This window comes from Ranitomeya imitator, chromosome 4 (genome assembly GCF_032444005.1).
Source record: "Ranitomeya imitator isolate aRanImi1 chromosome 4, aRanImi1.pri, whole genome shotgun sequence".
NCBI classification, from domain to species: Eukaryota; Metazoa; Chordata; class Amphibia; order Anura; family Dendrobatidae; genus Ranitomeya; species Ranitomeya imitator.
The window spans coordinates 280,649,144-280,675,770 of NC_091285.1; the positions used below are offsets into that span (position 1 = coordinate 280,649,144).

General features: G+C 42.5%; 1 protein-coding gene across 1 annotated transcript in view; it reads right to left on the reverse strand.

Annotated features, from left to right (window-relative positions):
• WIF1 (WNT inhibitory factor 1) overlaps window positions 1-26,627 on the reverse strand; it is a 247,515-nt gene that overhangs the window by 110,822 nt on the left and 110,066 nt on the right. The gene's annotated exons all lie outside the window — the stretch shown is intronic.

Consider the following 26,627-nt stretch of genomic DNA (forward strand, 5'->3'; position numbering starts at 1 on the left):
TGTCTCCATTCTCTGAGCTTGTATAAAGTGGACTGCACTTGGATGACATCCGAGTGCAGTCTGATGCCTTACACGCACCCATAAACTTGAAAAAAAAAGTAGTTCTGCAGGGTCCCAGAATGTAACATTGGTCCGAGAACTATATGATAAAACATGCTATACATCTCTTCCGATGTACAGTGGGTACGGAAAGTATTCAGACTCCTTTAAATTTTTCACTTTTTGTTTCATTGCAGCCATTTGGTAAATTCAAAAAAGTTCATTTTTTTCTCATTAACGTACACTCTGCACTCCATCTTAACTGAAAAAAATAGAAATGTAGAATTTTTGCAAATGTATTAAAAATTAAAAACTGAAATATCACATTGTCATAAGTACTCAGACCCTTTGCTCAGTATTGAGTAGAAGCACCCTTTTGAGCTAGTACAGCCATGAGTCTTCTTGGGAATGATGCAACAAGTTTTTCACACCTTGATTTGGGGATCCTCTGCCATTCTTCCTTGCAGATCCTCTCTAGTTCCATCAGGTAGGATGGTGAACGTTGGTGGACAGCCATTTTCAGGTCTCTCCAGAGATGCTCAATTGGGTTTAGGTCAGGGCTCTGGCTGGGCCAGTCAACAATGGTCAAGGAGTTGTTCTGAAGCCACTCCTTTGTTATTTTAGCTGTGTGCTTAGGGTCATTGTCTTGTTGGAAGGTGAATCTTCGGCCAAGTCTGAGGTCCAGAGCCTTCTGGAAGAGGTGTTCATCCAGGATGTCTCTGTACTTCGCAGCATTCATGTTTCCTTCAATGGCAACCAGTCGTCCTGTCCCTGCAGCTGAAAAACATACCCATAGCATGATGCTGCCACCACCATGTTTCACTGTTGGGATTGTATTGGACAGGTGATGAGCAGTGCCTGGTTTTCTTCACACATATCGCTTAGAATTTTATCACCAAAAAGGTCTATCTTCGTCTCATCAGACCAGAGATCCTTATTTCTCATAGTCTGGGAGTCCTTCATGTGTTTTTTAGCAAACTCTGTGCAGGCTTTCATATATCTGGCACCGATGAGAGGCTTCCGTCGGGCTGCAGTGATAATTGACTTTGTGGAACTTTCTCCCATCTCCCTACTGCATCTCTGGAGCTCAGCCACAGTGATCTTGGGTATCTTCTTTACCTCTCTCACCAAGGCTCTTCTCCCATGATTGCTGAGTTTGGCTGGACGGCCAGGTCTAGGAAGACTTCTGGTGGTCCCAAACTTCTTCCATTTAAGGATTATGGAGGCCACTGTGCTCTTAGGAACCTTGAGTACTGCAGAAATTCTGTTGTAACCATGGCCAGATCTGTGCCTTGCCACAATTCTGTCTCTGAGCTCCTTGGCCAGTTCCTTTGATCTCATGATTCTCATTTGGTCTGACATGCACTGTGAGCTGTGAGGTCTTATATAGACAGGTGTGTGACTTTCCAAATCAAGTCCTACCAGTTTAATTAAACACAGCTGGACTCCAAAGAAAGAGTAGAACCATCTCAAGGAGGTTCACAAGGAAATGGACAACATGTGACTTAAATATGAGTGTCTGAGCAAAGGGTCTGAATACTTATGAATATATGATATTTCCGTTTGTCTTTTTTATTAAATTTGCAAAAATGTCTACATTTCTGTTTTTTTTCAGTCAAGATGGGGTGCAGAGCGTACATTAATGTGAAAAAAATGAACTTTTTTGAATTTACCAAATGGCTGCAATGAAACTAAGAGTAAAAAATTTCAAGGGGTCTAAATACTTTCTGTACCCACTCTATCTCTCTCTCTCTATCTATCTATCTATCTAATATCTATCTAATATCTATCTATCATCTATCTATCTGTCTATCCCATATCTACCTATCTATCTATATCTATCTATCTATCTAAACACGTGGTCAAAATTGTTGGTATCCCTCGTTTAATGACAGAAAAACCCACAATGGTCACAGAAATAACTTGAATCTGACCAAAGTAATAATAAATAAAAAGAAACAAATGAAAGTCAGACATTGCTTTTCAACCATGATTCCACAGAATTTAAAAAGAAATAAAATTCATGAAATAGGCCTAGACAGAAATGATGGTACGCTTAACTTAATATTTTGTTGCACAACCTTTTGAGGCAATCACTGCAATCAAACAATTCCTGTAACTGTCAATGTGACTTCTGCATCTCTCGACAGGTATTTTGGCCCACTCCTCAAGAGAAAACTGCTCCAGTTGTCTCGTGTTTGAAGGTTGCCTTTTCCAGACGGCATGTTTCAGCTCTTCCAAAGATGCTCAATAGGATTTAGGTCAGGGCTCATAGAAGGCCACTTCAGAATAGTCCAATGTTATCCTCTTAGCCGTTCTTGGGTGTCTTTAGCTGTGTGTTTTGGGTCGCATTACTCAAGTAAAACTGCCCTAACTAAAGTCAACAATAACAGAGCCTCCTCCATGTTTCACAGTAGGGACAGTGTTCTTTTCTTGATATGCTTCATTTTTCTGTCTGTGAACATAGAGCTGATGTGCCTTGCCAAAAAGTTCCATTTTTGTCTCATCTGTCCATAGGACATTCTCCCAGAAGCTTTGTGGCTTGTCATCATATAGTTTGGCAAATTCCAGTCTGGCTTTTTTATTACTTTTTTCAACAATGGTGTCCTCCTTGGTCCACTTTGGCTCATACAAAGACAGATGGTGCGATCTGACACTCACTGATGTTCCTTGAGCTTGAAGTTCACCTTTAATCTGTTTAGAAGTTTTTCTGGGTTCTTTTGTTATGATTCGTATTACCCATCGCTTTGATTTGTCATCAATTTTTCTCCTGTGGCCACATCCAGGGAGGTTGTCTACAGGCCCCTGGATCTTAAAGTTCTGAATAATACAGTACAGACCAAAAGTTTGGACACACCTTCTCATTTAAAGATTTTCCTGTATTTTCATGACTTTGAAAATTGTAAATTCACACTGAAGGCATCAAAACTATGAATTAACACATGTTGAATTATATAATTAGCAAAAAAGTATGAAACAACTGAAAATATGTCTCATTTTCTAGGTTCTTCAAAGTAGCCACCTTTTGCTTTGATGACTGCTTTGCACACTCTTGGCATTCTCTTAATGAGCTTCAAGAGGTAGTCACCGGAAATGGTCTTCCAACAATCTTGAAGGAGTTCCCAGAGATGCTTAGCACTTGTTGGCCCTTTTGCCTTCACTCTTCGGTCCAGCTCACCCCAAACCATCTCGATTGGGTTCAGGTTTGGTGAGTGTGGTGGCTAGGTCATCTGGCATAGCACCCCATCACTCTCCTTCTTGGTCAAATAGCCCTTACACAGCCTGGAGGTGTGTTTGGGGTCATTGTCCTGTTGAAAAATGAATGATGGTCCAACTAAATGCAAACCGGATGGAACAGCATGCCGCTGCAAGATGCTGTGGTAGCCATGCTGGTTCAGTATATCTTCAGTTTTGAATAAATCCCCAACCGTGTCACCAGAAAAGCACCCCACACCATCACACCTCCTCCTCTATGCTTCACGGTGGGAGCCAGGCATGTAGAGTCCATCCGTTCACCATTTCTGCGTCGCACAAAGACACAGTGGTTGGAATCAAAGATCTCAAATTTGGACTCATCAGACCAAAGCACAGATTTCCACTGGTCTAATGTCCATTCCTTGTATTCTTTAGCCCAAACAAGTCTCTTCTGCTTGTTGCCTGCCCTTAGCAGTGGTTTCCTAGCAGCTATTTTACCATGAAGTCCTGCTGCACAAAGTCTCCTCTTAACAGTTGTTGTAGAGATGTGTCTGCTGCTAGAACTCTGTGTGGCATTGATCTGGTCTCTAATCTGAGCTGCTGTTAACCTGTGATTTCTGAGGCTGGTGACACAGATAAACTTATCCTCAGAAGCAGAGGTGACTCTTGGTCTTCCTTTCCTGGGGCGGTCCTCATATGAGCCAGTTTCTTTGTAGCGCTTGATGGTTTTTGCAACTGCACTTGGAGACACTTTCAAAGTTTTCCCAATTGTTCGGACTGACTGACTTTCATTTCTTAAAGTAATGATGGTCACTTGTTTTTCTTTACTTAGCTGCTTTTTTCTTGCCATAATACAAATTCTAACAGTCTATTCAGTAGGACTATCATCTGTGTATCCACCAGACTTCTGCTCAACACAACTGATGGTCCCAACCCCATTTATAAGGCAAGAAATCCCACTTATTAAACCTGACAGGGCACACCTGTGAAGTGAAAACCATTTACAGTGACTAACTCTTGAAGTTCATCAAGAGAATGCCAAGAGTGTGCAAAGCAGGCATCAAAGCAAAAGGTGGCTACTTTGAAGAACCTAGAATATAAGACATATTTTCAGTTGTTTCACACTTTTTTGTTAAGTATATAGTTGCACATGTGTTAATTCATAGTTTTGATGCCTTCAGTGTGAATTTACAATTTTTATAGTCATGAAAATACAGAAAAATCTTTAACCCCTTTACCCCCAAGGGTGGTTTGCACGTTAATGACAGGGCCAATTTTTACAATTCTGACCACTGTCCTGTTATGAGGTTATAACTCTGGAACGCTTCAACGGATCTTGGTGATTCTGACATTGTTTTCTCGTAACATATTGTACTTCATGATAGTGGTAAAATTTCTTCGATATAACTTGCTTTTATTTGTGAAAAAATGGAAATTTGGCGAAAATTTAGCAATTTTCCAACTTTTAATTTTTATGTCCTTAAATCACAGAGATATGTCATGTAAAATAATTAATAAGTAACATTTCCCACATGTCTACTTTACATCAGCACAATTTTGGAACCACAAATATTTTTTGTTAGGGAGTTATAAGGGTTAAAATTGACCAGCAATTTCTCATTTTTACAACACCAATATTTTTTACAGACCACATCTCATTTGAAGTCATTTTGAGGGGTCTATATGATAGAAAATAACCAAGTGTGACACCATTCTAAAAACTGCACCCCTCAAGGTGCTCAAAACCTCATTCAAGAAATGTATTAACCCTTCAGGTGTTTTACAGGAATTTTTGGAATGTTTTAAAAAAATTAACATTTAACTTTTTTTCACAAAAAATATACTTCAGCTCCAATTTGTTTTATTTTCCCAAGGGTAAGAGAAGAAATTGGACCCAAAAAGTTGTTGCACCATTTGTTCTGAGTACGCCGATACCTCACATGTGGGGGTAAACCACTGTTTGGGCGTATGGCAGAGCTCGGAAGGGAAGGAGCGCCGTTTGACTTTTCAATGCAAAATTGACTGGAATTGAGATGGGACGCCATGTTGCGTTTAGAGAGCCCCTGATGTGCCTAAACATTGAAACCCCCCACAAGTGACACCATTTTGGAAAGTAGACCCCCTAAGGAACTTATCTAGATGTGTGGTGAGCACTTTAACCCACCACGTGCTTCACAGAAGTTTATAATGCAGAGCCGTAAAAATAAAAAATCATATTTTTTCACAAATATGAACTTTTCCCCGCAATTTTTTATTTTCCCAAGGGTAAGAGAAGAAATTTGACCCTAAAAGTTGTTGTGCCATTTGTTCTGAGTACGCCGATACCCCACAAGTGGGGGTAAATCACTGTTTGGGCGCATGGCAGAGCTCGGAAGGGAAGGAGCGCCATTTGACTTTTCAATGCAAAATTGACTGGAATTGAGATGGGACACCATGTCACGTTTGGAGCGCTCCTGATGGGGCTAAACATTGAAACCCCCCACAAGTGACACCATTTTGGAAAGTAGACCCCCTAAGGAACTTATCTAGCTGTGTTTTGACAGCTTTGAACCCCCAAGTGTTTCACTACAGTTTATAATGCAGAGCCGTGAAAATAAAAATTATTATTTTTTTCACAAAAAATATTTTTTAGCCCCCAGTTTTGTATTTTCCCAAGGGTAGCAGGAGAAATTTGACCCCAAAAGTTGTTATCCAATTTGTCCTGAGTACGCTGATACCCCATATGTGGGGGGAACCACCGTTTGTGCGCATGGCAGAGCTCGGAAGTGATGGAGCGCCATTTGGAATGCAGACTTAGATGGATTGGTTTGCAGGCGTCACGTTGCATTTTCAAAGCCCCTGATGCACCTAAACAGTAGATACCCCCCAGAAGTGACACCATTTTGGAAAGTCGACTCCCTAAGGAACTTATCTAGCTGTGTTTTGAGAACTTTGAACCCCCAAGTGTTTCACTACAGTTTTTAACGCAGAGCCGTGAAAATAAAAATAATTTTTTTCCAACAAAAATGTTTTTTTAGCCCCCCAAATTTTTATTTTCCCAAGGGTAACAAGAGAAATTGGACCACAATGGTTGTTGTCCTATTTGTCCTGAGTATGCTCATACCCCATATGTTGGGGTAAACCCCTGTTTGGGCGCACGGGAGAGCTCGGAAGGGAAGGACCACTGTTTTACTTTTTCAACAGAATTGGCTGGAATTGAGATCGGACGCCATGTCGCGTTTGGAGAGCCCTGATATGCCTAAACAGTTGAAACCCCCAATTCTAACTGAAACCCTAACCCCAACACACCCCTAACCCTTTTCCCAACCATAGCCCTAACCACACCCCTAACCCTGACACACCCCTAACCCTAATCCCAACCATAAATGTAACCCTAACCCTAACTTTAGCCCCAACCCTAACTTTAGCCCCAACCCTAACTTTAGCCCCAACCCTAACCCCAACCCTAACCCCAACCCTAACCCTAAACCTAATGGGAAAATGGAAATAAATACATTTTTTAATTTTTTTTATGTTTCCCTAACTAAAGGCGTGATGAAGGGGGGTTTGATTTACTTTTATAGTGGGTTTTCTAGCAGATTTTTATGATTTGCAGCTGTCACACACTAAAAGATGCTTTTTATTGCAAAAAATATTTTTTGCGTTACCACATTTTGAGACCTATAATTTTTCCATATTTTGGTCCACAGAGTCATGTGAGGTCTTGTTTTTTGCGGGACGAGTTGACATTTTTATTGGTAACATTTTCGGGCATGTGACATCTTTTGATTGCTTTTTATTCCGACTTTTGTGAGGCAGAATGACCAAAAACCAGCTATTCATGAATTTCTTTTGGGGGGGGCGTTTATACCGTTCCGCGTTTGGTAAAATGGATAAAGCAGTTTTTTTCTTTGGGTCAGTACGTTTACAGCGATACCTCATTTATATATTTTTTTATGTTTTGGCGCTTTTTATATGATAAAAACTATTTTATGGAAAAAATAATTATTTTTGCATCAATTTATTCTGAGGACTGTAACTTTTTTATTTTTTCGCTGATGATGCTGTACAGTGGCTCGTTTTTTGCGGGACAAGATAACGTTTTCAGTGGTACCATGTTTATTTATATCCGTCTTTTTTATCGCGTGTTATTCCACTTTTTGTTCAGCGGTATGATAATAAAGCGTTTTTTGCCTCTTTTTTTTTTTTTTACGGTGTTCACTGAAGGGGTTAACTAGTGGAACAGTTTTATAGGTCAGGTGGTTACGGACTCGGCGATACTAAATATGTGTACTTTTATTGTTTGTTTTTATTTAGATAAAGAAATGTATTCATGGAAACAATATTTTTTTTTTTCTTTAGGAATTTTTTTTTTTTACACATCTAAAAAAAATTTTATTACTTTTTTACTTTGTCCCAGGGGGGACATCACTGTATAGTGACAGATCGCTGATCTGACACTTTGCAGAGCACTGTGTCAGATCAGCGATCTGGCGTGCCCTGCTGCTGGGTTACCAGAGCCTGCTCTGGACCCAGAAGTACTCCCTGCAGGACCCGGAAGTCGCCCCGTGGCCATTTTGGATCCAGGGCCTGCAGGGAGGAGACGCTCGGTACAAGGGGAGCACATCGCCTTGTACTGATTGTTTCAGGGAAGCCCGCAGGGAGCCCCTTCCCTGCGCGATGCTTCCCTGTACCGCCGGAACACCGCGATCATGTGTGATCGCGGTGTGCCGGGGGTTAATGTGCCGGGAGCAGTCCTTCATCGCTCCTGGCACATAGTGCCGGATGTCAGCTGCAATAGTCAGCTGACACCCGGCGGCGATCGCGCTGGACGTACTATTCCGTCCTAGGGAATTAGGGCCTACCCCACATGGACGGAATAGTACGTCATATGTCAGAAAGGGGTTAAATGTGAAGGTGTGTCCAAACTTTTGGTCTGTACTGTATGTGCAACTGTAGTCACAGGAACATTAAGCTGCTTGGAGATGGTCTTATAACTTTTAAATTTAACATGTTTGTCTATCATTTTCTTTCTAATTTCCTGAGACAACTCTTTCCTTCGCTTCCTCTGGTCTATCTTGAGTGTGATACACACCATGTCACCAAACAGCACAGTGAGTATCTGTAGCCCTATATATACAGGCCCACTCACTGATTCCAAGATTGTAGATACCTTTGATGTTAGTTAGTGGACTGTTGTGAATTCTGTGGCAGAGCTCCCTCCTGTGGTCACAAGTGGTACTTCGGCTGATTCTCTCTGTGAGCTTCCGTTGGTGGAGGGAAGTGGTACTGCGGCTTCTGAGTTTCCTCCCTCAGGTGATGTGGTGAGGTCGTTAGGGGCGGCTCTACTTAACTCCACCTAGTGCTTTGATCCTGGCTTCCTGTTAATGTTCCAGTATTGGACTTGTTTTCCTCCTGGATCGTTCCTGTGGCCTGCTGCTCTGCATAGCTAAGTTTTCCTTTGCTATTTTGTTTGCTTTTCTTCTGTCCAGCTTATCTATTTGTTTGCTGGAAGCTCTGGGACGCAGAGGGTGTACCTCCGTGCCGTTAGTTCGGTACGGAGGGTCTTTTTGCCCCCTTTGCGTGGTTTTTAGGGTTTTGTGTTGACCGCAAAGTTACCTTTCCTATCCTCGCTCTGTTCAGAAAGTCGGGCCTCACTTTGCTAAATCTATTTCATCTCTACGTTTGTCTTTTCATCTTAACTCACAGTCATTATATGTGGGGGGCTGCCTTTTCCTTTGGGGTATTTCTCTGAGGCAAGGTAGGCTTATTTTCTCTCTTCAGGCTAGCTAGTTTCTCAGGCTGTGCCGAGTTGCATAGGTAGCGTTAGGCGCAATCCACGGCTGCCTCTAGTGTTGTTGGAGAGGATCAGGGATTGCGGTCAACAGAGTTCCCACGTCTCAGAGCTCGTTCTATGTTTTTGGATTATTGTCAGATCACTGTATGTGCTCTGACCTATTATGTTCACTGTGGTACTGAATTGCCTAATCATAACAGTACAGGAAGCCCAAAGTACTAATGATTCTCAATAGAGGAAAAAAAGAAGTTCTGAGACCATTTTTTTTTCTCTGCACTGTGTTTTGCCTTTTTTTTTCCCCTAGACATTTGGGTGGTTCAGGACACAGGTGTAGCAATGGACATTAGAAGTCTGTCTTCATGTGTGGATCAGCTCTCGGCAAGAGTACAAAAGATTCAAGACACTATTGATCAGAAATCTATGTTGGAACCAAGAATTCCTATTCCTGATTTGTTTTTTGGTGATAGAACTAAGTTTCTGAGTTTCAAAAATAATTGCAAACTATTTCTGGCCTTGAAACCTCGCTCCTCTGGTGATCCAGTTCAACAGGTTTTGATCATTATTTCTTTTTTGCGTGGCGACCCTCAGGACTGGGCATTTTCTCTTGAGCAGGAGATCCTGCATTAAGTAATATCGATGCGTTTTTCCTGGCGCTCGGATTGCTGTACGATGAACCTAATTCAGTGGATCAGGCAGAAAAAAATTTGCTGGCTCTTTGTCAGGGTCAGGATGAGATAGAGTTATATTGTCAGAAATTTAGAAAGTGGTCCGTGCTCACTCTATGGAATGAATCTGCGCTGGCAGCTATGTTCAGAAAGGGTCTCTCTGAAGCCCTTAAGGATGTCATGGTGGGATTTCCTATGCCTGCTGGTTTGAATGAGTCTATGTCTTTGGCCATTCAGATTGGTCGACGCTTGCGTGAGCGTAAATCTGTGCACCATTTGGCGGTATTACCTGAGCTTAAACCTGAGCCTATGCAGTGCGATAGGACTTTGACCAGAGTTGCACGGCAAGAACACAGACGTCTGAATGGGCTGTGTTTCTACTGTGGTGATTCCACTCATGCTATCTCTGATTGTCCTAAGCGCACTAAGCGGTTCGCTAGGTTTGCCACCATTGGTACAGTACAGTCAAAATTTCTTCTGTCCGTTACCTTGATCTGCTCTTTGTCATCGTATTCTGTCATGGCATTTGTGGATTCAGGCGCTGCCCTGAATTTGATGGACTTGGAGTATGCTAAGCGTTGTGGGTTTTTCTTGGAGCCCTTGCAGTGTCCTATTCCATTGAGAGGAATTGATGCTATGCCTTTGGCCAAGAATAAGCCTCAGTACTGGACCCAGCTGACCATGTGCATGGCTCCTGCACATCAGGAGGTTATTCGCTTTCTGGTGTTGCATAATCTGCATGATGTGGTCGTGTTGGGGTTGCCATGGCTACAAGTCCATAATCCAGTATTAGATTGGAAATCCATGTCGGTGTCCAGCTGGGGTTGTCAGGGGGTACATGGTGATGTTCCATTTTTGTCAATTTCGTCATCCACCCCTTCTGAGGTTCCAGAATTCTTGTCTGATTACCGGGATGTATTTGATGAGCCCAAGTCCGATGCCCTACCTCCGCATAGGGATTGTGATTGTGCTATCAATTTGATTCCTGGTAGTAAGTTCCCAAAAGGCCGATTGTTTAATTTATCTGTGCCTGAGCACGCCGCTATGCGCAGTTATGTGAAGGAGTTCCTGGAGAAGGGGCATATTCGCCCGTCATCGTCGCCATTAGGAGCAGGGTTCTTTTTTGTAGCCAAGAAGGATGGTTCGCTGAGACCTTGTATAGATTACCGCCTTCTAAATAAGATCACGGTTAAATTTCAGTACCCCTTGCCGTTGTTATCTGATTTGTTTGCTCGGATTAAGGGGGCTAGTTGGTTCACCAAGATAGATCTTCGTGGTGTGTATAATCTTGTGCGAATTAAGCGAGGCGATGAATGGAAAACTGCATTTAATACGCCCGAGGGTCATTTTGAGTATCTAGTAATGCCATTCGGACTTGCCAATGCTCCATCAGTGTTTCAGTCCTTTATGCATGACATCTTCCGAGAGTACCTGGATAAATTTCTGATTGTGTACTTGGATGACATTTTGATCTTCTCGGATGATTGGGAGTCTCATGTGAAGCAGGTCAGAACGGTTTTTCAGGTCCTGCGTGCTAATTCTTTGTTTGTGAAGGGATCAAAGTGTCTCTTTGGTGTGCAGAAGGTTTCATTTTTGGGGTTCATCTTTTCCCCTTCTACTATCGAGATGGATCCTGTTAAGGTCCAGGCCATCCATGATTGGACTCAGCCGACATCTCTGAAAAGTCTGCAAAAGTTCCTGGGCTTTGCTAATTTTTATCGTCGCTTCATGTGCAATTTTTCTAGTATTGCTAAACCATTGACCGATTTGACCAAGAAGGGTGCTGATGTGGTAAATTGGTCTTCTGCTGCTATGGAAGCTTTTCAAGAGTTGAAGCGTCGTTTTTCTTCTGCCCCTGTGTTGTGTCAACCAGATGTTTCGCTTCCGTTCCAGGTCGAGGTTGATGCTTCTGAGATTGGAGCAGGGGCTGTTTTGTCGCAGAGAGGTTCTGATTGCTCAGTGATGAAACCGTGCGCCTTCTTTTCCAGGAAGTTTTCGCCTGTTGAGCGAAATTATGATGTGGGCAACCGAGAGTTGCTGGCCATGAAGTGGGCATTCGAGGAGTGGCGTCATTGGCTTGAAGGAGCTAAGCATCGCGTGGTGGTATTGACTGATCATAAGAACTTGACTTATCTCGAGTCTGCCAAGCGGTTGAATCCTAGACAGGCTCGTTGGTCGCTGTTTTTTGCCCGTTTTGACTTTGTGATTTCGTACCTTCCGGGCTCTAAAAATGTGAAGGCGGATGCTCTGTCTAGGAGTTTTGTGCCCGACTCTCCGGGTTTGTCTGAGCCGGCGGGTATCCTCAAGGAAGGAGTAATTGTGTCTGCCATCTCCCCTGATTTGCGGCGAGTGCTGCAAAAATTTCAGGCTAATAAACCTGATCGTTGTCCAGCGGAGAAACTGTTTGTCCCTGATAGGTGGACGAATAAAGTTATCTCTGAGGTTCATTGTTCGGTCTTGGCTTGTCATCCTGGAATCTTTGGTACCAGAGAGTTAGTGGCTAGATCCTTTTGGTGGCCATCTCTGTCGCGGGATGTGCGTACTTTTGTGCAGTCCTGTGGGATTTGTGCTCGGGCTAAGCCCTGCTGTTCTCGTGCCAGTGGGTTGCTTTTGCCCTTGCCAGTCCCGAAGAGGCCTTGGACACATATCTCTATGGATTTTATTTCAGATCTTCCCGTTTCTCAAAAGATGTCAGTCATTTGGGTGGTCTGTGATCGCTTTTCTAAGATGGTCCATTTGGTACCCTTGTCTAAATTGCCTTCCTCCTCTGATTTGGTGCCATTGTTCTTCCAGCATGTGGTTCGTTTACATGGCATTCCAGAGAATATCGTTTCTGACAGAGGTTCCCAGTTTGTTTCGAGGTTTTGGCGAGCTTTTTGTGGTAGGATGGGCATTGACTTGTCTTTTTCCTCGGCTTTCCATCCTCAGACTAATGGCCAGACCGAACGAACCAATCAGACCTTGGAAACATATCTGAGATGTTTTGTTTCTGCTGATCAGGATGACTGGGTGTCCTTTTTGCCTTTGGCTGAGTTCGCCCTTAATAATCGGGCCAGCTCGGCTACCTTGGTTTCGCCATTTTTCTGCAACTCTGGGTTCCATCCTCGTTTCTCGTCAGGACAGGTTGACTCTTCGGACTGTCCTGGTGTGGATACTGTGGTGGACAGGTTGCAGCAGATTTGGACTCAGGTAGTGGACAATTTGACCTTGTCCCAGGAGAAGGCTCAACGTTTTGCTAATCGCAGACGCTGTGTGGGTCCCCGACTTCGTGTTGGGGATCTGGTTTGGTTATCTTCTCGTCATATTCCTATGAAGGTTTCCTCTCCTAAGTTTAAACCTCGTTTCATTGGTCCGTATAGGATTTCTGAGGTTCTTAATCCTGTGTCTTTTCGTCTGACCCTTCCAGATTCTTTTTCCATACATAACGTATTCCATAGGTCATTGTTGCGGAGATACGTGGCACCTATGGTTCCATCTGTTGACCCTCCTGCCCCGGTTTTGGTGGAGGGGGAGTTGCAGTATATTGTGGAGAAGATTTTGAATTCTCGTGTTTCAAGACGGAAACTCCAGTATCTGGTTAAGTGGAAGGGTTATGCTCAGGAAGATAATTCCTGGGTCTTTGCCTCTGATGTCCATGCTCCCGATCTTGTTCGTGCCTTTCATGTGGCTCATCCTGGTCGGCCTGGGGGCTCTGGTGAGGGTTCGGTGACCCCTCCTCAAGGGGGGGTACTGTTGTGAATTCTGTGGCAGAGCTCCCTCCTGTGGTCACAAGTGGTACTTCGGCTGATTCTCTCTGTGAGCTTCTGTTGGTGGAGGGAAGTGGTACTGCGGCTTCTGAGTTTCCTCCCTCAGGTGATGTGGTGAGGTCGTTAGGGGCTGCTCTACTTAACTCCACCTAGTGCTTTGATCCTGGCTTCCTGTCAATGTTCCAGTATTGGACTTGTTTTCCTCCTGGATCGTTCCTGTGGCCTGCTGCTCTGCATAGCTAAGTTTTCCTTTGCTATTTTGTTTGCTTTTCTTCTGTCCAGCTTATCTATTTGTTTGCTGGAAGCTCTGGGACGCAGAGGGTGTACCTCCGTGCCGTTAGTTCGGTACGGAGGGTCTTTTTGCCCCCTTTGCGTGGTTTTTAGGGTTTTGTGTTGACCGCAAAGTTACCTTTCCTATCCTCGCTCTGTTCAGAAAGTCGGGCCTCACTTTGCTAAATCTATTTCATCTCTACGTTTGTCTTTTCATCTTAACTCACAGTCATTATATGTGGGGGGCTGCCTTTTCCTTTGGGGTATTTCTCTGAGGCAAGGTAGGCTTATTTTCTCTCTTCAGGCTAGCTAGTTTCTCAGGCTGTGCCGAGTTGCATAGGTAGCGTTAGGCGCAATCCACGGCTGCCTCTAGTGTTGTTGGAGAGGATCAGGGATTGCGGTCAACAGAGTTCCCACGTCTCAGAGCTCGTTCTATGTTTTTGGATTATTGTCAGATCACTGTATGTGCTCTGACCTAATATGTTCACTGTGGTACTGAATTGCCTAATCATAACAGTGGACACACCTTGATTTGACATGTCCCTTTTGTCACATTATTTTAATAAATAATAATAATAATTTTTATTTGTATAGCGCCAACATATTCCGCAGCACTTTACAATTAAGCGGGGACATGTACAGACAAAAAATTCAGTTAAGTTAAGTCAAGTTAAGACAATTTAAACAGTGACATTAGGGGTGAGGTCCCTGCTCGCAAGCTTACAATCTACATGGAAATGGGGGGACACAATAGGTGAAAAGTGCTTGTTATTTCAGGTCTGGCAATTATAATAAATAGGGATTTTCATATAAAGCTGCATGATCCGGTCATCAGCCCATGTGTTTAAATGCAATAGTCAAGTATCAAGTGCAGTTATGTGCATCGAGGGTGTGGAGACAGATGAATAGCAGGGTGCAGATTCACATGCAGATAATATTTGGAAGGAGGGAACAGGACAAAGTTAGTTTACTGAGTAGTTGATGTGGTAGGCTTGTTTGAAGAGATGGGTTTTATAAAGCACGCTTGAATAGGTCGGGGCTAGGTATCAGTCTGATCGTCTGGGGAAGTGCATTCCAGAGAGCTGGCGCAGCACGAGAGAAGTCTTGGAGACGGAGGTGCGAGGTTCGGATTACGGGGGATGTAACGGGGCACGTGTAGGGCGACAGACGGAGATGAGAGAGGAGATATAAGGCGGTGCAGAACATTTTCAGGGGTACCATCATTTCTGTCCAGGCCTATTTCTTGAGTTTTTTGTGTTTTTTTAATTCTGTGGTAGCGTGGTTGAAAAGCAATGTCTGAGTATCATTTGTTCATTTTCATAGATTTTTTATGTATTATTACTTTTGCCAGATTCAAGTTATTTCTGTGACCGTTGTGGGTTTTTCTGTCATTAAATGAGGGGTACTAACAATTTTGACCATGTATCTATCTATCTATCTATCCATCCCATATCTATCTATGTATCTATCTATTCTGAGGGTTATGGTTGAGAACTAACTGTATTTGGCTGATGAAATTTCCTGGTTCCTTTGAGATCTGTTTGAGAAAAAAATGGATGGAACTCGCATGGTCCATGACCAATCCTTTTTTTCTCGCACTCATTTACTTATATTGGCAAGTCTCGTCCAATATACTTTTCAAAAACCTGACCGGCACATCCAAACATAGACTCAGTGTGAACAGGTGCTGAACCTAGAGTCGCCAACTCGTATATAGTTAAGTAAATAAGGCAGCACACTGCAGCGCTAGAACATGCAAACTTGAAAAACAAAATTTGAACTGCATTACTGCACTAGAAATATGAAAAATGAGAGCTTTTAGTGCATAAAAATGGCCAATTTTACGTGTACCTGGTAGCCCCGTTACGGCATCTCTCTTATACCAGGTCTTACACTTGCCTTACCTCGCTGAGAATAAACGTCTCCATCTGAATAGGTACATGTGAAAACCTCTTACTAGACTAAAATTCCCTCTCTCTGTGGAGGGGTATTGGACCTGCTGTAATTAAAACACCTGAAGCTAGGAGGCGGAGTGCACGATCAGAAGGCTAAAGAATACATTTCAAAAACATGAAATCGTCCAATATACTGTACAATGCTACTCACAGCATGCTACAATTTTTTTTTCTCATCCAGATTACACGTGAGAAAAAAAATCACAGATCCAAACTGACTCAATGTATAACATCGTTACAAGTGTAATCCGATTTTTTTTATTGGATAGCACTCGTCCGATGTATACGCTGATGTGAATGAATCCGTAGGCCAAGTTCCTAAAATGAGAATTTGGCATATTTTCTATGCACAGCGTATTACATTTCCAGCAAAGTGTATGGGATTTCTGTAAAATGCCCAATGTGCTTTTTTTTTTTTTTTTTTTTTTTTTTTAACACTGCTGATACTGACTTGCAGTGCTATTTTGAAAGCCGCTTCATGAAAATGTCTTGTGCTGTAATTACGGTATGTGTTTTATTTGCAGATTTTTCCCAAAGAATTGAGTGAGATAAGTAACATCTTCTTCTTTTTTTGTGGACCAGGTGGTCCCTCCAAAATCGTGGTCTGATATTAGATATAAGGGCTCATACTCACTTGCGAGAAATACGGACGAGTGCAATCCAATAAAAAATCAGATTGCATTCGGACCAATGTTATTCAATGGGTGACATTTCATCTGCGATTTTTTTTTCAGCTGAAATCGGACTGAGAAAAAAATCGCAGCATGCTGCGATTTGCTGCGTATCTCAGACGAGACTCGCCAATGCAAGTCAATGGATACAAGAAAAAAAATGCACAGCATTCGCATCATGCGAATGCTGTAAATTTTTTACGCACCGGTGTCCTTTGAAAAGCCAGTCAGTCACAATCATGTGCGGTGTATAGATAGAATACAAATATACACATAGAATACACATATATATATACATACACACACACGTCAGTAACACACACGTCAGTAACACACACACACACATATATATATATATGTATTTATACTAGATGGTGGCCCGATTCTAACGCATCGGGTATTCTAGAATATGTATGTATATATGAACGTCGCGCTGTGAGTGGGGGTTAAATTCTGCGACAATATCGCTGATTGGTCGCGCCCGGCTGGCCGATCAGCAAAGCGCGGTTCAAATCCAGCGCCAATTCGCGGCTGGACTGCGCCTGTCGCTGATTGGTCGCGGCCGGCCGGGAACGACCAATGACCGAAGCGGTGTTTAAATACCGCGCCAATATCGCTGATTGGTCATGCCCGGCCGGCCGCGACCAATCACCAAAGCAGTGTTTAAATCCCGCGCCAATATCGCTGATTGGTCGCGGATGGCCAGGTGCAACAAATCAGCGAAGCATGGTTCAAATCCTGTGCCAATTCATGGCTGGACTGCACCTGTCACTGATTGGTCGCAGGATGTCGGGGGTTCGGGGCGCTGGATGTTGGGGGTTCGGGGCGCAGGATGTCGTTGGTTCAGGGTGCAGGATGTCGGGGGTTCGGGGCGCAGGATATAGTACAGCCACGTAGTATATAACAGCCACATAGTATATAGCACAGCCACGTAGTACTGTATATAGCACAGCCACATTGTATATAGCAGCCACATAGTATGTAGCACAGCCCATGTAACACAGACAGCCACGTAGTATATAGCACAGCCGCGTAGTATATAGGAGCCACGTAGTATATAGGAGCCACGTAGTATATAGCAGCCACGTAGTATATAACACAGCCCACATAATATATAGCACAGCCCACGCAGTATATAACACAGCCCACGTAGTATATAACACAGTCCACGTAGTATGTAACACAGCCCATGCAGTATATAACACAGCCCATGCAGTATACAACACTGCCCATGTAGTATATAGCAGCCACGCAGTATATAACAGCCCACGTAGTACAGTGGGGCAAAAAAGTATTTAGTCAGTCAGCAATAGTGCAAGTTCCACCACTTAAAAAGATGAGAGGCGTCTGTAATTTACATCATAGGTAGACCTCAACTATGGGAGACAAACTGAGAAAGAAAAATCCAGAAAATCACATTGTCTGTTTTTTTAACATTGTATTTGCATATTATGGTGGAAAATAAGTATTTGGTCAGAAACAAAATTTCATCTCAATACTTTGTAATATATCCTTTGTTGGCAATGACAGAGGTCAAACGTTTTCTGTAAGTCTTCACAAGGTTGCCACACACTGTTGTTGGTATGTTGGCCCATTCCTCCATGCAGATCTCCTCTAGAGCAGTGATGTTTTTGGCTTTTCGCTTGGCAACACGGACTTTCAACTCCCTCCAAAGGTTTTCTATAGGGTTGAGATCTGGAGACTGGCTAGGCCACTCCAGGACCTTGAAATGCTTCTTACGAAGCCACTCCTTCGTTGCCCTGGCGGTGTGCTTTGGATCATTGTCATGTTGAAAGACCCAGCCACGTTTCATCTTCAATGCCCTTGCTGATGGAAGGAGGTTTGCACTCAAAATCTCATGATACATGGCCCCATTCATTCTTTCATGTACCCGGATCAGTTGTCCTGGCCCCTTTGCAGAGAAACAGCCCCAAAGCATGATGTTTCCACCACCATGCTTTACAGTAGGTATGGTGTTTGATGGATGCAACTCAGTATTCTTTTTCCTCCAAACACGACAAGTTGTGTTTCTACCAAACAGTTCCAGTTTGGTTTCATCAGACCATCGGACATTCTCCCAAAACTCCTCTGGATCATCCAAATGCTCTCTAGCAAACTTCAGACGGGCCCGGACATGTACTGGCTTAAGCAGTGGGACACGTCTGGCACTGCAGGATCTGAGTCCATGGTGGCGTAGTGTGTTACTTATGGTAGGCCTTGTTACATTGGTCCCAACTCTCTGCAGTTCATTCACTAGGTCCCCCCGCGTGGTTCTGGGATTTTTGCTCACCGTTCTTGTGATCATTCTGACCCCACCGGGTGGGATTTTGCGTGGAGCCCCAGATCGAGGGAGATTATCAGTGGTCTTGTAGGTCTTCCATTTTCTAATTATTGCTCCCACTGTTGATTTCTTCACTCCAAGCTGGTTGGCTATTGCAGATTCAGTCTTCCCAGCCTGGTGCAGGGCTACAATTTTGTTTCTGGTGTCCTTTGACAGCTCTTTGGTCTTCACCATAGTGGAGTTTGGAGTCAGACTGTTTGAGGGTGTGCACAGGTGTCTTTTTATACTGATAACAAGTTTAAACAGGTGCCATTACTACAGGTAATGAGTGGAGGAAAGAGGAGACTCTTAAAGAAGAAGTTACAGGTCTGTGAGAGCTAGAAATCTTGATTGTTTGTTTCTGACCAAATACTTATTTTCCACCATAATATGCAAATAAATTGTTAAAAAAACAGACAATGTGATTTTCTGGATTTTTTATTCTCAGTTTCTCTCCCATAGTTGAGGTCTACCTATGATGTAAATTAAAGACGCCTCTCATCTTTTTAAGTGGTGGAACTTGCACTATTGCTGACTGACTAAATACTTTTTTGCCCCACTGTATATAACACAGCCTACGTACTATATAGCAGTGTGAGCACCATATCCCTATTGAAAAGAAAGAATTAAAATAAAAAATAGTTATATACTCACCCTTCCATGTCCACCGAAGCTGTCCCGCGAGACCACTAAGTCATCTGGGTAATTTCGCAATGCATCACTGGGAACGGAAGCTGACGGCAGCATCGCACGCATCGGTGGATGACAGAAGGTGAGAATAGCACGATTTTTTATTTTTTTAAATTATTTTTAACATTATATCTTTTTACTATTGATGCTGCATAGGTAGCATCAATAGTAAAAAGTTGGTCCGGGATGGGGCGACACACTGGCACTGACTGGAGGGGAGTAGGGGGGGGGGGGCACTGACACGAGGAGAGTAGGGAGGGACCAATTTGCGGCTGGACTAAGCCTGTCGCTGATTGGTCGCGGCCCCAATCAGCGACGCAGGATTTCTGTGACAGACAGACAGACGGAAGTACCCCTTAGACGATTATATGTATAGATTGAACTGAAAGATAGAATAAAAGCCTGTAATTCACCTGCCGGCTTCTGTAAAATCACTGCAGGAGCCAACAGGATATAGCACATGGTTTACATACAGTAAATACATATAGAATAGGTAGATCTATAGATGTCAGTGACAAATACAATTAGTACAGTGTGTGCAACTACGGTACTGGACATGTATTTAATTAATAAACAATTATATATTGGAAAGAAATGGTGTGGGCTTCCGTGCAATTTCCAAAATCAGCAGAGGGAAAGCCAGCGACTGGGGGCAGATGTTTATTGCCTGGGAAGGGGGTAATACCCATGGAGCTTCCCAGGCTATTAATATCAGCTCACAGCTGTATACTTAGCTTTTACTGGCTATTAAAATGATGTGGGGTTCCCCCATAATTAATAACCAGCAAAGGTTATGCAGACAGCTGCAGGCTTATATCAATAGCCTAGGAAGGGACCATGGATATTGCCCCCCGGCTAAAGACATCAGCACTCAACTGCCCCAGAAAAGGTGTATCTCTAAAATGCGCCAATTCCGGCACTTAGCCTCGCTCTTCTCACTTGCCCTATAGCGGTGAACTGGCATTTTCCCACGCTCCAGAGTTCACCGTGGGTCAGGCTGTGAGGATGCACAGCATCAGTAATGTCAGCGCTAGTCACTGATGCTGCCGCAGACAGCTTCTCATTCATCAGTGGTTTACAGTCGGGGAGGTCGCATTAGCACCGCTCCCGGTTATAAACTGTATATCCCCTAGATATGGATTATGGCATGGGACTGAACGCCGGACAGGTATGTTATATTGTTGGTTTGTTATTTTTTCTTTATTACAGGAGATCGAGGGCGTCGCATGGATTAGCTGAATAATAAGGCAAACTGTGTTTAGTGTTTTATTTCATTAAAATACTTTATTCAGGCTCTCTTTATTTAACTCTTTACCAACTATAGGATTAGTAATGGATAGGTGTCTTATTGACACCTCTCCATTACTATGCCGGGCTTGATGTCACCTTACAATACAAAGGTGACATCAACACCCCAACTATTACCCCATATGCCACTGCTACAGGCAGTAACCAAAATTGGCGCATCTTAGAGAAGATCCTTTTCTCGGGTGGCTGGGGGCAGATGTTTTTAGCCGGGGGGCAACAACCATGGTCCCTTCCTAGGCTATTAATATCTGCCCCCAGTTACTGGCTTTTCCTCTATGGAGCAGAAAATTGCGTGGGAGCCAATGCCAATTTTTCCCCCGAAAATAATCTTTTATTGGCCCCTAATTTGCACACACACTATACTACTAATTGTATTGATCAAACACATCTACAGTGGGGCAAAAAAGTATTTAGTCAGTCAGCAATATTGCAAGTTCCACCACTTAAAAAGATGAGAGGCGTCTGTAATTTACATCATAGGTAGACCTCAACTATGGGAGACAAACTGAGAAAAAAAAATCCAGAAAATCACATTGTCTGTTTTTTTAACATTTTATTTGCATATTATGGTGGAAAATAAGTATTTGGTCAGAAACAAAATTTCATCTCAATACTTTGTAATATATCCTTTGTTGGCAATGACAGAGGTCAAACGTTTTCTGTAAGTCTTCACAAGGTTGCCACACACTGTTGTTGGTATGTTGGCCCATTCCTCCATGCAGATCTCCTCTAGAGCAGTGATGTTTTTGGCTTTTCGCTTGGCAACACGGACTTTCAACTCCCTCCAAAGGTTTTCTATAGGGTTGAGATCTGGAGACTGGCTAGGCCACTCCAGGACCTTGAAATGCTTCTTACGAAGCCACTCCTTCGTTGCCCTGGTGGTGTGCTTTGGATCATTGTCATGTTGAAAGACCCAGCCACGTTTCATCTTCAATGCCCTTGCTGATGGAAGGAGGTTTGCACTCAAAATCTCACGATACATGGCCCCATTCATTCTTTCATGTACCCGGATCAGTCGTCCTGGCCCCTTTGCAAAGAAACAGCCCCAAAGCATGATGTTTCCACCACCATGCTTTACAGTAGGCATGGTGTTTGATGGATGCAACTCAGTATTCTTTTTCCTCCAAACACGACAAGTTGTGTTTCTACCAAACAGTTCCAGTTTGGTTTCATCAGACCATAGGACATTCTCCCAAAACTCCTCTGGATCATCCAAATGCTCTCTAGCAAACTTCAGACGGGCCCGGACATGTACTGGCTTAAGCAGTGGGACACGTCTGGCACTGCAGAATCTGAGTCCATGGTGGCGTAGTGTGTTACTTGTGGTAGGCCTTGTTACATTGGTCCCAGCTCTCTGCAGTTCATTCACTAGGTCCCCCCGCGTGGTTCTGGGATTTTTGCTCACCGTTCTTGTGATCATTCTGACCCCACGGGGTGGGATTTTGCGTGGAGCCCCAGATCGAGGGAGATTATCAGTGGTCTTGTATGTCTTCCATTTTCTAATTATTGCTCCCACTGTTGATTTCTTCACTCCAAGCTGGTTGGCTATTGCAGATTCAGTCTTCCCAGCCTGGTGCAGGGCTACAATTTTGTTTCTGGTGTCCTTTGACAGCTCTTTGGTCTTCACCATAGTGGAGTTTGGAGTCAGACTGTTTGAGGGTGTGCACAGGTGTCTTTTTATACTGATAACAAGTTTAAACAGGTGCCATTACTACAGGTAATGAGTGGAGAAAAGAGGAGACTCTTAAAGAAGAAGTTACAGGTCTGTGAGAGCCAGAAATCTTGATTGTTTGTTTCTGACCAAATACTTATTTTCCACCATAATATGCAAATAAAATGTTAAAAAAACAGACAATGTGATTTTCTGGATTTTTTTTTCTCAGTTTGTCTCCCATAGTTGAGGTCTACCTATGATGTAAATTACAGACGCCTCTCATCTTTTTACGTGGTGGAACTTGCACTATTGCTGACTGACTAAATACTTTTTTGCCCCACTGTATATATCTAACCATTCTGCATGGATTTAATAATATAATAATAATCTTTATTTTTATATAGCGCTAACATATTCCGCAGCGCTTTACAGTTTTGCACACATTATCATCGCTGTCCCTGATGGGGCTCACAATCTAGAATCCCTGTCAGTATGTCTTTGGAATGTGGGAGGAAACCGGAGTGCCCGGAGGAAACCCACGCAAACACGGAGAGAACATACAAACTCTTTGCAGATGTTGTCCTGGGTGGGATTAGAACCCAGGACCCCAGCGCTGCAAGGCTGCAGTGCTAACCACTGCGCCACCGTGCTGCCCTTAAAACTGTATGTAAACCATGTCTCCTTTTCTGTCGGCTCCTGCATTGATTTTACAGAAGCCGACAAATTAATGGCTATTCTTCTATGTCTGTTTGAAATATAAAGACATATATATATATATATATATATATATATATATATATATGTGTGTCACTGATATATATTATATATATAAATATATATATATATACACAGTACACCTATTCTATGTGTATATATCTATTCTATTAAAACCTATTCTATTCTATACTGTATGTGGCAGTTCATTTGCCAGCTTTTAATCTATCTATCTAATATATATATATATATATATATATATATATATATATATATATACCGTTTAAAAGTTCAGGATCACCCAGACTATTTTGTGTCTTCCATGAGAACTCATACTTTTATTAATCAAATGATTTGCCAAATTAATTGAAAATCTAGTCGAGAAATTGACAAGGTTCGAAAAAAGGTTTTTATTTGAAATAATAATTTTCTCTTTCAAACTTTGCTATCGCCAAAGAATGCTCTCTTTGCAGCAATTCCAGCATTGCAGACCTTTGGCATTCTGGCAATTAATTTGCTGAGGTAATCTGGTAATCTGGAGAAATTTCATCCCCTGCTTCCAGAAGCCCCTCCCCACAAGTTGGCTTGGCTTGATGGGCACTTTTTGCGTACCATACGGTCAAGCTACTCCCACAACAGCTCAATGGGGTTGAGATCTAGTGACTGCGCTGGCCACTCCATTACAGATAGAATACCAGTTGCCTGCTTCTTCCCTAAATAGTTCTTGCATAATTTGGAGGTGTGCTTTGGGTCATTGTCCTGTTGTAGGATGAACTTGGCTCCAATCAAGCACTGTCCACAGGATATGGCATGGCATTGCAAAATGGAGTGATAGCCTACCTTATTCAAAATCCCTTTTACCTTGTACAAATCTCCCACTTTACCAGCACCAAAGCAGCCCCAGACCATCACATTACCTCCACCATGCCTGACAGATGGCGTCAGGCACTCTTCCAGCATCTTGTCAGTTGTTCTGCATCTCACAATTGTTCTTCTGTGTGATCCAAACACCTTAAACTTGGATTCATCTTTCCATAACACTTTTTTCCAATCTTCCTCAATATCTGTGTTCTTTTGCCCATATTAATCTTTTCCTTTTATTAGCCAGTCTTAGATATGGCTTTTTCCTTTGCCACTCTGCCCTGAAGGCCAGCATCCCAGAGTCGCCTCTTCACTGTAGATGTTGACACTTGCATTTTGCTTGTACTATTTAATGAAGCTGCCAGTTAAGCACCTATGAGGCATCGATTTCTCAAACTACAGACTCTAATGTACTTGTCTTGATGCTCAGTTGTGCAGCGCGGCCTCCCATTTCTCTTTCTACTCTGGTAAGAGCCTGTTTGTGCTCTCCTCTGAAGGGAGTAGTACACACCATTGTAGGAAATCTTCAGTTTTTTGGCAGTTTCTCACATGGAATAGCCTTCATTTCTAAGAACAAGAACAGACTGTCGAGTTTCACATGAAAGTTCTTTTTTTCTGGCCATTTTGAGAGTTTAATGGAACCAACAAATGTAATGCTCCAGATTCTCAACTAGCAGAAAGGAAGGTCAGGTTTACAGGTTCTCTAATCAGCTAAACTGTTTTCAGCTGTGCCAACATACTTGCACAAGGGTTTTCAAGGGTATTCTAACCATCCATTAGCCTTCTTACACAGTTAGCAGACACAAAGTACCATAACAACACTGGAGTGATGGTTGTTGGAAATGGGCCTCTATACACCTATGTAGATATTGCATTACAAACCAGACGTTTGCAGCTAGAACAGTCATTTACCACATTAACAAGGTATAGAGTGTATTTCTGAATCATTTAATGTTAGCTTCATTGGAAAAAACTGTGCTTTTCTTTCAAAAATAAGGAAATTTCTAAGTGACCCTAAACTTTTGAACGGTAGTGGATATATATATATATATATATATATATATATATATATATATATATATATATATATACATACAGTATATATATCTATATATATCTATATATATATATATATATATATATATATATGTATATATATATATATAGATATAGATGTGTGTTTTGAAGAATATTTCGTTTTAAAACGATGTGTAAATGACAGAGAACTGCTGTATGTAAAAGCTCATGTTAAAATCGCATTGCACACGGATTGCATACGGATGTTGTGTTTAAAAAAATTGCATTATACTCGCATGACACTCGCATAGCACTCGTCTGTTTTTTTGGTCCGGAAATTGGAATGTTTGTTTTCTCGCAAATGGGTATGAGCCCTTAACCCCTTAATCCCATATGACGTACTATCCCGTCGAGGTGGGGTGGGCTTTAATTCCCACCGACAGGATAGTACGTCATAGGCGATCGGCCACGCTCACGGGGGGAGCGCAGCCGATCGCGGCCGGGTGTCAGCTGCCTATCGCAGCTGACATCCAGCACTATGTGCCAGGAGCGGTCACGGCACATTAACCCCCAGCACACCGCGATCAAACATGATCGCGATGTGCCGGCGGTATAGGGAAGCATCGCGCAGGGAGGGGGCTCCTTGCTGGACCCGGATCCAAGATGGCCGCGGCATCCGGGTCCTGCAGAGAGGGAGGTGGCTTACCAAGTGCCTGCTCAGAGCAGGCACTTGGTAACGCTGCACTGCTCTCAAACAGATCAGTGATCTGTCAGAGTGCTGTGCAAACTGGCAGATCACCGATCTGTACTGTCCCCCCCTGGGACAAAGTAAAAAAGTTAAAAAAAAATTTCCAAATGTGTAAAAAAAATTAAAAAAAATATTCCTAAATAATGAAAAAATATATATATATATATATTATTCCCATAAATACATTTCTTTATCTAAATAATAAAAAAAACAATAAAAGTACACATATTTAGTATTGCCGCGTCCGTAACGACCCGACCTATAAATCTGGCCCACTAGTTAACCCCTTCAGTAAACACCGTAAGAAAAAAAAAAAAAAACGAGGCAAAAAACAACGCTTTATTATCATACTGCTGAAGAAGAAGTGGAATAACACGCGATCAAAAAGACAGATATAAATAACCATGGTACCGCTGAAAGCGTCATCTTGTCCCGCAAAAAACGAGCCACCATACAGCATCATCAGCGAAAAAATAAAAAAGTTATAGTCCTGAGAATAAAGCAATGCAAAAATAATTATTTTTTCTATAAAATAGTTTTTATCGTATAAAAGAGCCAAAACATAAAAAAATGATTTAAATAAGGTATCGCTGTAATCGTACTGACCCGAAGAATAAAACTGCTTTATCAATTTTACCAAACGCGGAACGGTATAAACGCCTCCCCCAAAAGAAATTCATGAATAGCTGGTTTTTGGTCATTCTGCCTCACAAAAATCGTAATAAAAAGCGATCTAAAAATGTCACGTGCCCGAAAATGTTACCAATAAAAACGTCAACTCGTCCCGCAAAAAACAAGACCTCACATGACTCTGTGGACCAAAATATGGAAAAATTATAGCTCTCAAAATGTGGTAACGCAAAAAATATTTTTTGCAATAAAAAGCGTCTTTCAGTGTGTGACGGCTGCCAATCATAAAAATCCACTAAAAAACCCGCTATAAAAGTAAATCAAACCCCCCTTCATCACCCCCCTAGTTAGGGAAAAATTAAAAAAAT